A 17430-nucleotide genomic window follows, 5' to 3' on the forward strand; every position below is an offset into this window, starting at 1 on the left:
AAATTTACCAATACCTACCTAAACCTTTCATTTTGAACTCCTTTCATGCCATTCAACTAAACTACACTTACTCAAAACATCTTATATCACTACAAGAAAATATACCTTTAATGACAAACGAACGATGACACACGCTAATTTATGACTTGCAAAAAATGTGTCATAAAAAATGTCATGTGTCTTAAAATCTGAATGATTTATGAATTACAATACTGTGTGTCATATTTAATAGTCATAATCCAAAAAATTTACAAAAACACATAGTACACTTTTTAATTGTGTGTCGTCTCTTCCACCGCGCCGCCGTCTCTCCCTCCACCTCGTCCTCACAATGATCCCACTATCTTATTCACTAATACCGGTACGATTTATTTTCTTTGGTTTTCTGTTTAGTTGCATTTTCAACTTTAAACATACGAATCGACCTTCTTCTTGTTGTTGTTGTTTATTTTGTAAGTTTCCTCTTTGTTTTGGCTATATATTTGTTACTCAGTTTAAAATACGAGTCTATTATCAAGAAAATTTTAATGGTGATTTTCATGTTTGGTTTTTGCAGATGTTGCAGAAAACTGAGATTCCAAAAAAACCCATGTTTAAACCTGAATTCCCTCCTCAAGGTTTATTCCATTACCCTTTTTTCATTGTTTTGGTATCTGTTTCATTGTAATTTTAGAAGAAACTTCTATTCTTTGATGATAAGTGTACCAGGTTTCAATGTCTAAGCTATGGACATTAATTTGACATGATGAGTAATTTGGAAATAGTAATTGGACAGTAACAAAATCTGAACTTGGGAGCTCCAAGATTTCCATTGACATGCTTTTAATGGTAACTTGTTGGTTTATTTTGATAACTCTAAGAATGAGAAATGATGAACCAAAAAAGAAACATACCAATTGACTTTCATACATATCACTATTTTGTGAACTTTCACAGCTAGTTGATTGTTTGTATGATATCAAACAGAAGCAGAACCTTCTGTAGTCATTGTGGATAAAGAAAGAAAACCTATAGACCGAGTTGGATCTGCCTTAAAATGTCTCCCCCATTATGATCCTGCTAGTTGCTGGAGTGGGGATTCGCTTACATAATTCCGGTATTGGATGATTCGTGATTATAATTATAGATCGAAACTTGTGACACCTTCTAAGTCACTATTAAATGCTAAAGAATTATTTTTGTTCTAAATCAATTATAATGAAAATTCTCTCTTTTTGGTTTCTTTTATTTTCTCAGTTACCAAACACTAATTTTATCATCTAGCTAAGTATTCTTACATTTGGTTTATAGGTAGCGGAACAAATCATCTCAGTAATTGAGGGGTGTAACTATCATAAGCCCCCAACACCATTGTTGATCTCATTTAAGGCCGAGGATATAAGAAAGTAAGTTGTAGCTTCAACACATGTTTGAAGAAGGTATTTTGGTTGTAAAGCTTTCTCATCCACATATTACGGTTACCATAAGATTCCCCATCTATAGTAGAATTAGAAAGTCAATAAATTAAAATAAAAAAAATTATGTGAGTCATGCAATAAATCCATTGTCAATTTTGGATGGAATTTTCATGGCAATCAAGGATGATATAGATTGCACTTCTTATCCAACTTAGGGTAAATAAGCTCAGCAATTATTTTCTAAAAGAATGTTTCCTATTGTTTTTCCCTTTTTAGTGTCAGGAAAGACAGACTAGAATATATATATTTTATGACAGGTGAGTTCGGTCTGTTGAGAAGTATGGGGTTAGTGTCTCAAGATTGCGGAGCTGTGGTGTGATTCTTATTGGAAAGGCCAGCATGCATGAATTTGGCTTGGGTACAACCGGAAACAATCCAAATTATGGGTAAATTTGTAGTTCTTCATATGTATAAAAGACACATTGTTCAATATGATACTTCAGTAATGTTTTATGAGTGGTTTGTATGTATCTTTTATGGCTAGTATAATTAAACACCAAATTTCTAAAACTTATCTCATATATACATGTGTGTGTGTGTGTGTTTAACTTGTAAATGTATTGGGGTATAGAACAACCAGAAACCCTCATGCACACGAAAGATATACATGTGGATCCTCATCTGCTCATGCAACAATTGTAGCTTCTGGACTATGTTCTGCTACCCTAGGAACAGATGGTTGAGGTTGTAAAATTTATTACCTTTTCAAGTATTGTTTATGTCATTTACAATATAATAACATTTTATTGCACTAATCTTTGCACTAAGTTCCATTTAATTTCTTTCTGTAACCTTTGCACTAAGTTACACTTAATTTCTTTCAGTAATCTTTGCACTAAATTACTATTTTCTTCTTTGTTTTGGGGGGCACAACAACATGACAGCACCAAAAATACCACCTAGTGCTCTGGAAAAAGGAGAGTCAGACATGCAGGTTATAGGTTTTTCATGCATGTTGCTTCAACTCTTCATTTTTCTTGAAATAACCATATCCAACTCCCATACATGCATATCCATACAAGGGTATGGGGAGATGATTCTCCAAACACTAAAAATCTTAAAACTTGCTTTGGACACATACTCATACTTGACACTCGCACCCTATTTGGAGTAACATAACTTGACATCATCATACAGAGTGACATATGAGCTTACTCTTTTTATCTTTTATACTGCGGTTCACTTTTTTATAGGTTACCTTATGCGGTTCATTATTGCTGGTAATCTTCTTGGTCTTCTTGCCCTTACTGTCGTTGTAAGTGACATGCATTTCTTTCCTCTTTGATTATATATTAAATTAACAATTGGTAAGAGAAAGGGGTCAAAAAACGAATTTAATAATTTTATTATGGAGCAGACCAATTTGGTATACTTACAGGAACATCTGTTTTTCATATAGCTTTTGCTGCTAAGAATTCGAACTTCTCACTTGAACTACTTATTTTTAGTCAATGATCCAAGAAACCTTGGAGTGGTTTCCTTTGCTATCCTTGAGCAAAGGAATGCTTGAGAAAGTCTTGGCCTCTTGGATTTGAAAATTTAGTGTCCGAGCATAGCCTTCTTACTTAAGGTCCCAAATTTAATCGTACATTTTGTTAGATTTGATTATGGCTTGCTACATAGTAGGGAGCAAGACAAGTTGTTGAGTTAAATTCAAACTACCCCTGGTAACTCTATAGCTTGGGTTTCTTTTTCCAAACTAATTAAACTTAATGTTCTCTCTGGACCTGGAAACATAAATCGGCTAAAAGGGTAGAGTTGATCCTGTTCTACCGTAAAGAATACCCAAAACTGTTGTAATGAAACTATCAGAACTTGTGGCTCATTTTCTTTCTTCTTATGCTTATTCCAGGTTGGTTATAACAAACAAGGACTTCCCATAGGTTTACAACTAATAGGTCGTCCATGGGGTGAAGCTACAATTCTACGTTTGGCTTCTGCAATCGAGCTATAAACAAGTTTATGTTCCTTGAAAGAGAATGTTCTGAACTCTGTATTCGAGGTTGCATAACTAGTTATAAATCAAATGTCTTATGTTTCCAGGAACTTTGTATCAAATCCAGGAAGACACCTGCTTCATTCTATGACATCTCAAAGGCCAAGTAACAGCCTTCATGGACTATGTTATATTGCAGATCCTTATGTTGTCTCTTCAGAATCACCAATAACGATGCGTCTCTAAACATCGTTATCTTATTTGATGTATGAATAAGCTATGTCTGCTATAATTCTGGCAAACCATGCCTTTGTTTTTGTTATTTTTATGCAATAACCTGTGATATTGCAGATATATTCACTTTGATTTCCATAATATCAGCGGACATGTTCATTTTGAGCGCCTTTCCTTTCTCTATGATCAAATTGCAAATTTTCTTGATAAAAATATATTGACTTGATAATTGAACTTATTTGCAATGTACAATTTGATGATCGTTCCTAGTGCACTTTTTATTTGACAAACTTTATTATGCCATGATATTTTGTATCGACATATGATTACAATATTTTTGATAACTTAATGTGAATATATTGTATGCAAATGGATTGCTTATATATAATATGATGTATATTTAGTATTATGAGGCATTAAATGCGATTTAGTTTGATTATTTGTCAATCTAAAATATATATATATATATAATTTACGAAATACAATCACGACACACGAATGTGTGTCATCTTCATTTATGACGGGGGATTCAATGACATGCAATATAAGTCATAAATATATGACACACAAATGTGTGTCATCTTCATTTATGACGGGGGCTTCAATGACGCGCAATGATCGTCATAAATGTGCATCATAAATGAGCATCATAAATGTGTGTCATAAATGCGCGTCATAGATTTATGACGCACAATTGCACGTCATCTGAGATTTATGTCGGTGGCTTCAATAACACGAATTTGGGTGACATCTGCACTCATAGATGACGCGCATTGCGCGTCATTAAAGGGGTTTTTTCTAGTAGTGTATCCATATAACGCATCATCATCTTTAATATCTCATCATAAATCTTGAAACTAAGAATTTTACTAAATTTTCAACATATTCTAATTTCATTTCTAACACTTTATACTTCTTAATCTAACCAATAACAAGTCAAATTTAATCTCAAAACCCATTTACTAACTCCATTTCACAATTTCACTAAAAAACCTCTTATATTAAATTCTTCATAACTTCATCATCTTTTGGTTTTAAGAAATCTTAAGCTTTCCTTGAGCTTAAGATTTACCTAAAGAATCTAAACCAAGCTTAATTTCAATAAATAATCAACTTATATGAAACTCACCTTGTTAAATGGGGTTTACGACTGAAGGAGGAAGAAAGATGAAGAGTTCTCTGAAAATCTTTTTCTCATCTTCTCCTTGGCTCCACGTGTTTATAAAATATATATGGTAAATTTTTAATTCATTTACTTGCAAAATGACCATTTTGCTCTTCCATTCACCCTTCTTTACTATTAAGTCCTACACAAATATATTCCACTTAAGTCCCTAAACTTTTTAATTTATCTAATTTAGTCACTAAATTGTAAAATTTTACAATTTGGTCACTGACCCGGTGTTTGGGATGTTACAAATGATGTCTAATGATCCTAAATAACTTACTAAAGCATTTGAATAAGTTTAGAAACCAACCCATGTCATTTAGGGTGATTTTTGAGAGATTCCCAAGCTTAAACAAGTCATTCCCAGAAAAAAGACCGATCCCTCGACCAAAGGGATCGATCCCAAAGTTTCTAACCATAAAAGGATCGATCCTTCAAGAGAAAGGATTGATCTGTTTTCAAAAAGATCGATCCCTTAGAGAAAATGATCGACCCATCGATATAAAGGATCGATCCCTTCTCTGTTTTGCTCGATGAAGAGGATGGATTTGTATTCATAAAAGGTCCTAAGTGTTGTTGAATGTTCTTTTGACCCATTTAAGGTTTGTAAGATCTAAGGACGATATGTATTAAGTAATACATAGTCAGTGAGGGATATAAATAACCCAATATACCTAAAAACACTCGTAGGAGTAGGTTACACCGGGTGTATCCATATTAAGCGTAATACACTAGAGTATTTTCAATCGAGAACTTATACAAATGGTTGGGATTGAGGATCAGTACATGAGATAACCGATGAGCAGTAAGATAAACATGTCAAAGTCAATATCGACGAATAGCGTGGTGGTTAGAGATTATCAATGAACCGAAAATGGATAAGTCGTTCCACTACTTCAAGGGGTATTGGGAGAATTATGATAAGAGCGTTAGGAGTGTTGTTACTTAGTTACGAGCCCGATTCAGGTATCGGGCTAACTAGTGGATCAGTCAGTGTACTGCAAATATCATAATCACCGGGAAAGTGTGAAATGCTTAGATACCTCTCTGGAGGTAGAAATGAGTAAAATACCATAAAATAAATAATACCCCTCCAATAACATCCTAGGCGAGAGGATGAGCGGGATAGTCTCAGGTGGAGAGGATATGACCTCAGCTGACTTTGATAAGTTCAGTAGAGAATGATCGAGCTACTTCGCCTGGTGCCGTGTGAAATCAGTTGACGTGTGTTAAGGCTTAGCTCTAGATGAAAGCCTTATAATAACAATGAGATAATAATATTAATTGTGTGATAACCATAAAAGCCTTATGAGGTAAGATTCCATAAGACTTATTCCCTTGTGTGTCGTTCGGGAAACGATGAGGACACCTTAGTAACTTTAGCAGTAGGAAGATCGTAATGTGTGCATAGGATATCCGAATATATCCAAGTCAGTGCAAGATGCACTTTAGTCGCTAGTTGAACGTGGTTTTGATGCTATGTGACCCAAACACATTCCGAGTACTCAAGAGGAGTAGACTAGCCAGGCAAGGTGTCGATGCTATGTGACCCGGACATAGCCTAAGGTATTAGGAGGTGCAGATGCTATGTGACCCGGACCTCGCCTGAGATACTTGGAAGGTATCGATGCTATGTGACCCGGACCTCGCCTAAGATACTTGGGAGATGTTGATGTTGTGTGACCCAGGTCTACCCAAGGTACATTTATTAAGCAAACAGAGGTGTGAGTTTCGTGATGCTATGTGACCCCGGGCTACACCACGATTCTTACTTATTGTTGAGTGATAGTATAGACGTCTCTGCGATATTGGGTATCGTCATTGTGTTTGGCATGTTGATGCATTATAGGATGATAATGAGGTTAGAGACTTAGTACTTGTATACTCATGGCGAGGCCCTTAGCGAAGACTAAGGGAAGTATGAGGCGTAGATTCGAGAGATAGAACTGGAAGACCTTACGTAGGTAGCACTAATTGGAATCATGCTTGTACCTACTACTTAGTATCCTGTCTTAAGCATGCTTATGTGTATGAAATTCATATGCTTCTCTAGATTAGCGATTATACTGCTTTATAAGCTCAGCCTTCGGATATTTTCCGTTGGCAGGTCCGTAGCTTGACTCTCCATGGCTCTCCCTTTGCTTATTCTTTTATCGGTCGTCATCGGAGAGGAATCGGTAACTGGTCACCATTCCACCATTTTTGGTGGTTCTATGAACTATCCATGGACCTCTAGTTTTTACTATTTTTAACTTGTTCCACTGCACACAAGACATGATGAGTGTAAGAGTGTTTCGGAGAAGAAATGTGATACAAAAATCAGGATTAAATTACGGTTGTGGTCGTATTTTTAGTTATATGTGTGATTATAACAGATGATATTATAGTTGTTGAGAGTATAGTGATTCGCGATCATACAACAACGATTTTAGGTAATACCGTTATCGTTATATAATTGTTGTTATATATTATGATAGTATATCACAATTTAATATCTTGACGAAAATGATAGATGGTTATTGGCAAAAACAGGTTGTTATCTCTTCTATTTGATTTGCTCATTGGCTGATGTACGCTGTTTTGCTATTCAGGGTGTTATCTCTTCTATTCTGATTTTGTTCTGATTTGAGATTGATATTAAACTTCAAAATATTTAATTATGTATTTAATTTAGTCACAACCTTTGGTTTGAATATGAGATTTTTTGGGTTAATTACATATTTAGTACTTGTTATGTTGTTTATATATTTTGTAGTCCTTTCATATGTATATTTATTTAACATGCTTTGAACCTTATGTATTTATGTATATATTTTATTTTATTTTACTTTCTTCTAAATTAATGTTTTTTAAAATTATTATAAAAATCTTATTTTATTTGATAATAGTTTCTTGTCCTTGTTCAAATATTTTCAAGAACACTTATCGTAGAATGGGCGTAAAAAGTACAATTTGTTGGAAGTAGCAAGATTGAAGACGAAATTCGAGTGAAAAGCGAACTTGAGATAAATTGAGTATGTTTTGATAAAAAGAACAATAATTAAATCATTATTTTATTAATAACGACAATGCCTATGTTTCTGGTACGTCGTTTTATTTGACTATATTTATATTCGAGTCAAGTTCAATGTATGGTTCTAAATAAAGAAAGGGAACATTCTTGTATAGAGAAAGAGAGAGATAGGATAAAGTTTCCATTGGAGGATGTACGAATCCCGTTATCTCTTCTCGAAATAGTGAAAGTTCTTTTATAAACAAAAAAAGCAATTCGAAATAAATTAGTTGTTGTTCAATAAAAATGATCATATTTTAAGTTTCGACTCAAATTTAAAAATTCTACCATTACGACAACGAATAAGTGACAAGGTATCAAGTTTGGGCGTTGTGGGGTAACTTACCCTTCCTCACGTGTAGCCGACTCCCGAGCCCTTAAAAACGAATCTCTGGTTAACGTAGACTATTTTTTGTCTTGCATGTGACATAATTGCTCATGAAATTTTTATGAGAACTGACTTCGACTTGCATGAAGCTCCGGTTTCCAAGTGATGATTGTATCAAAGTTCGTAATTATTTTGAAAACCGATAGATTAGAGATGGCTCCCGAGAAGTAATTACATTGATATCTGTAATTGTATTAAATTTTGTAGATTGAAGAGGTTCTTGAGAAATGATTATGTCAAACATCGACCAATTTCAAACACAAAAATATTGGACAAGCAACCTGAAAATCCCCCAAAAAGACATTATGGTGAAGCATCAACCATACCAATAGAGTGTAATAAATACATCATCGATAAACCAACCAGGCCAGAAAAAAATCCAAAACATTCGTTTCCGAGATGATGACCAAGTTTCCTAACCAACTAGAGTACAACAGAATTTCAAAAATACTTCTTGATCAATATCTTTGTCAGATACATTTTGTAGGCAAGAATCATTCCAAACCAAAACACAGGAGCACCTAAAATATATGTTTCGGACTCTCAGACCTGAGACTGCGTATCCTCCGCATCCATGCAAGCATTGTAAAACCAAAACACATCGATATACATGGTACATAAGGAAACAATCCATATTGAATTGGCAGAAGATGGCAATTGAAGTTCACAAGCCAAAATCAAGTTATATTGTGTTAAAATGAACCCATGAATTACATGACCACTCTCATGATGCACCCAAAAGCAAGTGTTAAACTTGGAAAAGAAAAGGGTGCCAATTTGGATCTTCTGTTTCAACATGTAAATGGTAATTGTAGGAAAAATCTACATGGCTGAGCTTGGAAAGAATGAAAATGCTACCTATCCATATATTGTAACCAATAAAAGCTCAGGAAAATGAATGAACCCAAACCCTTGATTATTCATAAAGTACTCAAGAATCAAAGAAGCCTGGACCCGCTCTAGAAAGAAGTTCTTCACCGACATCCTTCCCCGTCGAAACCATGTCTTTGAAGATATATGAGCCCTTCCTTGATGTTTCAGGAACTGCAACATACATATTCTTATAAACAAATGATGGTATTCTCAGTAGACAGAAGATAAAAGAGAAATCGGGGAAATATTCCAAGTGTATGGACGTACCAAGTGTTTTATCAAGAGAAGCTACAAGTCCTTTAAATATGCAACTGTCATCCTCGTCTTTGCAAGCATATCCAGCTATAGGAGTTCAACAGTACCCATCTAATTTCTGTAGAAAGGCTCTATCGCATGCAACTTCCAATTATGTTTCCTCGTGATTTAATGAAGCTAGGTAATTGGCCTATATACAACAACCGACCAAATCAAAGGAAGATGTAAATATTCTAGCATCAGTATTCCTAGCCCTTGAACATTATAAACCTCAAGCTTTTGAGTTTTAGGTTCCTTAGCATTTGTATTCTAATGTACTAGATTTTTTTCCTGTACCATTACAAATAGGGGAGGTTGGATATGAATCTGAGGTGTCACATTGACTTTTCAAAACGTTTACTCTTATAAAATTGTTGAAAATTTAAACTTTCATTAAAATAAAAGTGAAATAATTTACATAGATATAATAAAAAATTATTTACAAAATCGATCAGAGCATATGTGATTGAAACTTTCATTACATGTCAACATAATTCATATAACAAAATGACATAATGTTTGAATCACTTCTGATCTGATCTTCTTTAAAAGATATGCTACCTTGATAGCGCCTAACTCTGATCTTCCTGCTTCTTGGTACCTACGTGTGAAACACTTACACGTTAAGTCATAAACTTAGTGAGGCATATAATACAATAAAGCAATACCTAAGTCATGAACATGCAATTCAATAATATTAAAGTAAAATGACAATAATCATCTATCTTTTTAACAAAAACATACATAGACATGCATTTAATAATCATAACCTATCACATTATTCAATATCATTTCATATTATATCTTTTATTAGCCCATGTACATTACTGAGAACATGAGGTATGTGAGTGCATTGAGGTTGTTCACAAATGCTATCACCATAACTCGTATAAATTTGCACTGAGTACCATATAAAATTGTCCCGAAGGACCTCGTAGAATTATCCCGAATGACCACATATATGTCCCGAAGGACCTCGTAGAACCCTCAACTCTTGGCATACCAATTATACCCACAACTCTCATATCATATAACATGGGCTTTACCATTTATATGTTTCACATATTCAACCAAATCATCACATATACAAGTACTCATATAACTCATATCATTTCTCATGTAATCCCATAGGTCCTTTCTCATAACATATATCACATGTGCATATAACTACTTATATCGTATCATGTAACTTATGTTTTGTTCTCTTAATTCATATAGATCATGTAACATATATCATAACATATAAACATATACCACTTATGCATGGACTCATAATAATCATGACATCTATATGCTTATAACTATGGAACCATGAAATCAACATAGGAAATAGACTTATCACAAGTCTTATTTCCATAAAACACTATATAATATAGTATGCACTCACCTTAGCCTCACTTAGTCCAATCAACTCCTATAACTCGGTTTCTTTCTCTCGACCGATCTTAACTTTTCGACTGTTTCAGAACTTGCTTGTGTTCGATATCTACTCAAATGTGCATTTGATACGATTATTAGAATTCTAAACATTATGAATCGATCAATAATAATCTAAGCTAAAAGAGGTACTTAATTCATATTTTTACTTTAAATAGTATCTGTACCCAAGGTATGGTACCGTTACTCCCTTACTGTGGTATCGATACTATGCTGCAGTATCGATACCTTTTTCCGGTTCTGGAATTCCCTTCTAAAAAATTGTATCGGTACTTGCCCAGAATTCACTCCTTTAACCCGAAAATTTACCTATACCTACCTAAACCTTTCATTTTGAACTCCTTTCATGCCATTAAACTAAACTACACTTACTCAAAACATCTTATATCACTACAAGAAAATATACCTTTAATGACAAACGAACGATGACACACGCTAATTTATGACTTGCAAAAAATGAGTCATAAAAAAAGTCATGTTTCTTAAAATCTGAATGATTTATGACTTACAATAATGTGTGTCATATTTAATAGTCATAATCCAAAAAATTTACAAAAACACAGAGTACACTTTTTAATTGTGTGTCGTCTCTTCCACCGCGCCACCGTCTCTCCCTCCGCCTCGTCCTCACAATGATCCCACTCTCTTATTCGCTAATACCGGTACGATTTATTTTCTTTGGTTTTCTGTTTAGTTGCATTTTTAACTTTAAACATACGAATCGACCTTCTTCTTCTTGTTGTTGTTTATTTTGTAAGTTTCCTCTTTGTTTTGGCTATATATTTGTTACTCAGTTTAAAATACGAGTCTATTATCAAGAAAATTTTAATAGTGATTTTCATGTTTGGTTTTTGCAGATGTTGCAGAAAACTGAGATTCCAAAAAAACCCATGTTTAAACCTGAATTCCCTCCTCAAGGTTTATTCCATTACCATTTTTTTCACTGTTTTGGTATATGTTTCATTGTGATTTTAGAAGAAACTTCTATACTTTGATGATAAGTGTACCATGTTTCAATGTCTAAGCTATGGACATTAATTTGACATGATGAGTAATTTGGAAATAGTAATTTGATAGTAACAAAATCTGAACTTGGGAGCTCCAAGATTGCCATTGACATGCTTTTAATGGTAACTTGTTGGTTTATTTTGATAACTCTAAGAATGAGAAATGAGGAACCAAGCAAGAAACATACCAATTGACTTTCATGCATATCACTATTTTGTGAACTTTCACAGCTACCTGATTGTTTGTGTAATATCAAATAGAAGCAGAACCTTCTGTAGTCATTGTGGATGAAGAAAGAAAACCTATAGACCGAGTTGGATCTTCCTTAAAGTGTCTCCCCCATTATGATCCTGCTAGTTGCTGGGGGGGATTCGCTTACATCATTCCGGTATTGAATGATTCGTGATTATGCTTATAGATCGAAACTTGTGACACCTTCTAAGTCACCATTAAATACTAGAGAATTGTTTTTGTTCTAAATCAATTATAATGAAAATTCTCTCTTTTTGGTTTCTTTTATTTTCTCATTTACCAAACACTGATTTTATCATCTAGCTAAGTATTCTTACATTTGGTTTATAGGTAGCGGAACAAATCATCTCAGTAATTGAGGGGTGTAACTATCATAAGCCCCCAACACCATTGTTGATCTCATTTAAGGCTGAGGATATAAGAAAGTAAGTTGCAGCTTCAACACATGTTTGAAGAAGGTATTTTGGTTGTAAAGCTTTCTCATCCACATATTACGGTTACCATAAGATTCCCCATCTATAGTAGAATTAGAAAGTTAATAAATTAAAATAAAAAAATTTATGTGAGTCATGCAATAAATCCATTGTCAATTTTGGATGGAATTTTCATGGCAATCAAGGATGATATAGATTACACTCCTTATCTAACTTAGGGTAAATAAGCTCAGCAATTATTTTCTAAAAGTATGTTTCCTATTGTTTTTCCCTTTTTAGTGGCAGGAAAGACATACTAGAATATATATATATATTTTATGACAGGTGAGTTCGGTCTGTTGAGAAGTATGGGGTTAGTGTCTCATGATTGTGGAGCTGTGGTGTGATTCTTATTGGAAAGGCCAGCATGCATGAATTTGGCTTGGGCACAACCGGAAATAATCCAAATTATCGGTAAATTTGTAGTTCTTCATATGTATAAAAGACACATTGTTCAATATGATACTTCAGTAATGTTTTATGAGTGGTTTGTATGTATCTTTTATGGCTAGAATAATTAAACACCAAATTTCTAAAACTTATCTCATATATACATGTGTGTGTGTGTGTGTGTTTAACTTATAAATGTATTGGGGTATAGAACAACCAGAAACCCTCACGCACACGAAAGATATACATGTGGATCCTCATCTGGTCATGCAGCAATTATAGCTTCTGGACTATGTTCTGCTGCCCTAGGAACAGATGGTTGAGGTTGTAAAATTTATTACCTTTTCAAGTATTGTTTATGTCATTTACAATATAATAACATTTTATTGCACTGATCTTTGCACTAAGTTCCACTTAATTTCTTTCTGTAACATTTGCACTAAATTACTCTTTTCTTCTTTGTTTTGGGGGGCACAACAGAATGCAGCACCAAAAATACCACCTAGTGCTCTGGAAAAAGGAGAGTCAGACATACAGGTTATAGGTTTTTCATGCATGTTGCTTCAACTCTTCATTTTTCTTGAAATAACCATATCCAACTCCCATACATGCATATCCAGACAAGGGTATGGGGAGATGATTCTCCAAACACTGAAAATCTTAAAACTTGCTTTGGACAGATACTTGACACTTGCACCCTAGTTGGAGTAACATAACTTGACATCATCATACAGAGTGACATATGAGGTTACTCTTTTTATCTTTTGTACTGCGGTTCACTTTTTTATAGGTTACCTTATGCGGTTCATTATTGCTGGTAATTTTCTTGGTCTTCTTGCCCTTACTGTCCTTGTAAGTGACATGCATTTCTTTCCTCTTTGATTATATATTAAATTAACAATTAATAAGAGAAAGGGGTCAAAACACGAATTTAATAATTCTATTATGGAGCAGACCAGTTTGGTATACTTACAGGAACATCTGTTTTTCATACAGCTTTTGCTGCTAAGAATTCGAACTTCTCACTTGAACTACTTATTTTTAGTCAAGGATCCAAGAAACCTTGGAGTGGTTTCCTTTGCTATCTTTGAGCAAAGGAATGCTTGAGAAAGTCTTGGCCTCTTGGATTTGAAAATTTAGTGTCCGAGCACAGCCTTCTTACTTGAGGTCCCAAATTCAATCGTACATTTTGTTAGATTTGATTATGGCTTACTGCATAGTAGGGAGCAAGACAAGCTGTTGAGTCAAATTCAAACTACCCCTGGTAACTCTATAGCTTGGGTTTCTTTTTCCAAACTAATTAAACTTTATGTTCTCTCTGGATCTGGAAACATAAATCGGCTAAAAGGGTGGAGTTGATCATGTTCTACCGTAAAGAATACCCAAAACTGTTGTAATGAAACTATCAGAACTTGTGACTCATTTTCTTTCTTCTTATGCTTATTCCAGGTTGGTTATAACAAACAAGGACTTCTCATAGGTTTACAACTAATAGGTCGTCCATGGGGTGAAGCTACAATTCTACGTTTGGCTTCTGCAATCAAGCTATAAACAAGTTTATGTTCCTTGAAAGAGAATGTTCTGAACTCTGTATTCGAGGTTGCATAACTAGTTATAAATCAAACGTCTCATGTCTCCAAATTGATTGACTTAATAATTGAACTTATCTACAATGTACAATTTGATGATCGTTCCTAGTGCACTTTTTATTTGACAAACTTTATTATGCCATGATATTTTGTATCGACATATGATTACAATATTTTTGATAACTTAATGTGAATATATTGTATGCAAATGGATTGCTTATATATAATATGATTTATATTTAGTATTATGAGGCATTAAATGTGATTTAGTTTGATTATTTGTCAATCTACAATATATATATATATATATTTTACGAAATACAATCACGACACACGAATGTGTGTCATCTTCATTTATGACGGGGGTTTCAATGACACGCAATATAAGTCATAAATGTGTGTCATAAATATATGACACACAAATGTGTATCATCTTCATTTATGACGGGGGCTTCAATGACGCGCAATGATCGTCATAAATGTGCATCATAAATGAGCATCATAAATGCGTGTCATAAATGCGCGTCATAGATTTATGACGCACAATTGCACGTCATCTGAGATTTATGTCGGTGGCTTCAATGACGCGAATTTAGGTGACATCTGCACTCATAGATGACGTGCATTGCTCGTCATTAAAGGGGTCTTTTCTAGTAGTGTATCCATAGAACGCATCATTATCTTTAATATCTCATCATAAATCTTGAAACCAAGAATTTTACTAAATTTTCAACATGTTCTAATTTCATTTCTAACACTTTATACTTCTTAATCTAATCGATGACAAGTCAAATTTAATCTCAAAACCCATTTACTAACTCAATTTCACAATTTCACTAAGAAACCTCTTATATTAAATTCTTCATAACTTCCTCATCTTTTGGTTTTAAGAAATCTTAAGCTTTCCTTGAGCTTAAGTATTACCTAAAGAATCTAAACCAAGCTTAATTTCAATAAATAATCAACTTATATGAAACTTACCTTGTTAAATGGGGTTTACGTCTGAAGGAGGAAGAAAGATGAAGAGTTCTCTGGAAATCGTTTTTATCATCTTCTCCTTGGCTCCACGTGTTTATAAAATATATATGGTAAATTTTTAATTCATTTACTTGTAAAATGACCATTTTGCTCTTCCATTCACCCTTCTTTACTATTAAGTCCTACACAAATATATTCCACTTAAGTCCTTAAACTTTTTAATTTATCTAATTTAGTCACTAAATTATAAAATTTTATAATTTGGTCACTAACTCGGTGTTTGGGATGTTACAAATGATGTCTAATGATCCTAAATAACTTACTAAAGCTTTCGAATAAGTTTAGAAACCAACCCATGTCATTTAGGGTGATTTTTGAGTGATTCCCAAGCTTAAACAAGCCATTCCCAGAAAAAAGACTGATCCCTCGACCAAAGGGATCGATCCCAAAGTTTTTAACCATAAAAGGATCGATCCTTCAAGAGAAAGGATCGATATGTTTTTAAAAAGATCGATTCCTTGGAGAAAATGATCGACCCATCGATATAAAGGATCGATCCCTTCTCTGTTTTGCTCAATGAAGAGGATGGATTTGTATTCATTAAAGGTCCTAAGTGTTGTTGAATGTTCTTTTGACCCATTTAAGGTTTGTAAGATCTAAGGACGATATGTATTAATTAATACTTAGTCAGTGAGGGACATAAATAACCCAATATACCTAAAAACACTCGTAGGAGTAGGTTACACCGGTGTAACCATATTAAGCGTAATACACTAGAGTATTTTCAATCGAGGACTTATACAGATGGTTGGGATTGAGGATCAGTACATGAGATAACCGATGAGCAGTAAGATAAACATGTCAAATTCAATATCGACGAAGAGCGTGGTGATTAGAGATTATCAATGAACCGAAAATGGATAAGTCCTTCCACTACTTCAAGGGGTATTGGGAGAATTATGATAAGAGCGTTAGGAGTGTCGTTACTCAGTTACGAGCCCGATTCAGGTATCGGGCTAACCAGTGGATCAGTCAGTGTACTGCAAATATCATAATAACCAGTGGACCAGAGGATGAGCGGGATAGTCTCAGGTGGAGAGGATATGACCTCAGCTGACTTCGATAAGTTCAGTAGCGAATGATCGAGCTACTTCGCCTGGTGCCTTGTGAAATCAGTTGACGTGTGTTAAGGCTTAGCTCTAGATGAAAGCCTTATAATAACAATGAGATAATAACATTAATTGTGTGATAACCATAAAAGCCTTATGAGGTAAGATTCCATAAGACTTATTCCCTTGTGTGTCGTTCGGGAAACGATGAGGACACCTGAGTAACTTTAGCAGTAAGAAGATCGTCTTGAGTGCATAGGATATCCGGATATATCCAAGTCAGTGCAAGATGCACTTTAGTCGCTAGGTGAACGTGGTTTTGATGCTATGTGACCCAAACACATTCCGAGTACTCAAGAGGAGTAGACTAGCCAGGCAAGGTGTCGATGCTATGTGACCTGGACATAGCCTAAGGTATTAGGAGGTGCAGATGCTATGTGACCCAGACCTCGCATGAGATACTTGGAAGGTATCGATGCTATGTGACCCGGACCTCGCCTAAGATACTTGGGAGATGTTGATGCTGTGTGACCCAGGTCTACCCAAGGTACCTTTATTAAGCAAAAGAGGTGTGAGTTCAGTGATGCTATGTGACCCCGGGCTACACCACGATTCTTACTTATTATTGAGTGATAGTACTGACGTCTCTGCGATACTTGGTATCGTCATTGTGTTTGGCATGTTGATGCATTATAGGATGATAATGAGGTTAGAGACTTAGTACTTGTATACTCATGGTGAGGCCCTTAGCGAAGACTGAGGGAAGCATGAGGCGTAGATTCGAGAGATAGA

The 17430-nt window shown here is 34.6% G+C and overlaps 2 pseudogenes; both read left to right on the forward strand.

Annotated features, from left to right (window-relative positions):
• The first annotated feature begins 512 nt into the window (after positions 1–512).
• LOC120142865 lies at positions 513–3411 on the forward strand (annotated as a pseudogene).
• Positions 3412–11652: 8241 nt separating this feature from the next.
• Positions 11653–14513, forward strand: LOC120142866 (annotated as a pseudogene).
• The last annotated feature ends 2917 nt before the right edge of the window (positions 14514–17430 follow it).

The sequence above is a fragment of the Hibiscus syriacus genome, unplaced genomic scaffold (genome assembly GCF_006381635.1).
Source record: "Hibiscus syriacus cultivar Baekdansim isolate YM2019G1 unplaced genomic scaffold, ASM638163v2 tig00110831_pilon, whole genome shotgun sequence".
NCBI lineage: Eukaryota > Viridiplantae > Streptophyta > Magnoliopsida > Malvales > Malvaceae > Hibiscus > Hibiscus syriacus.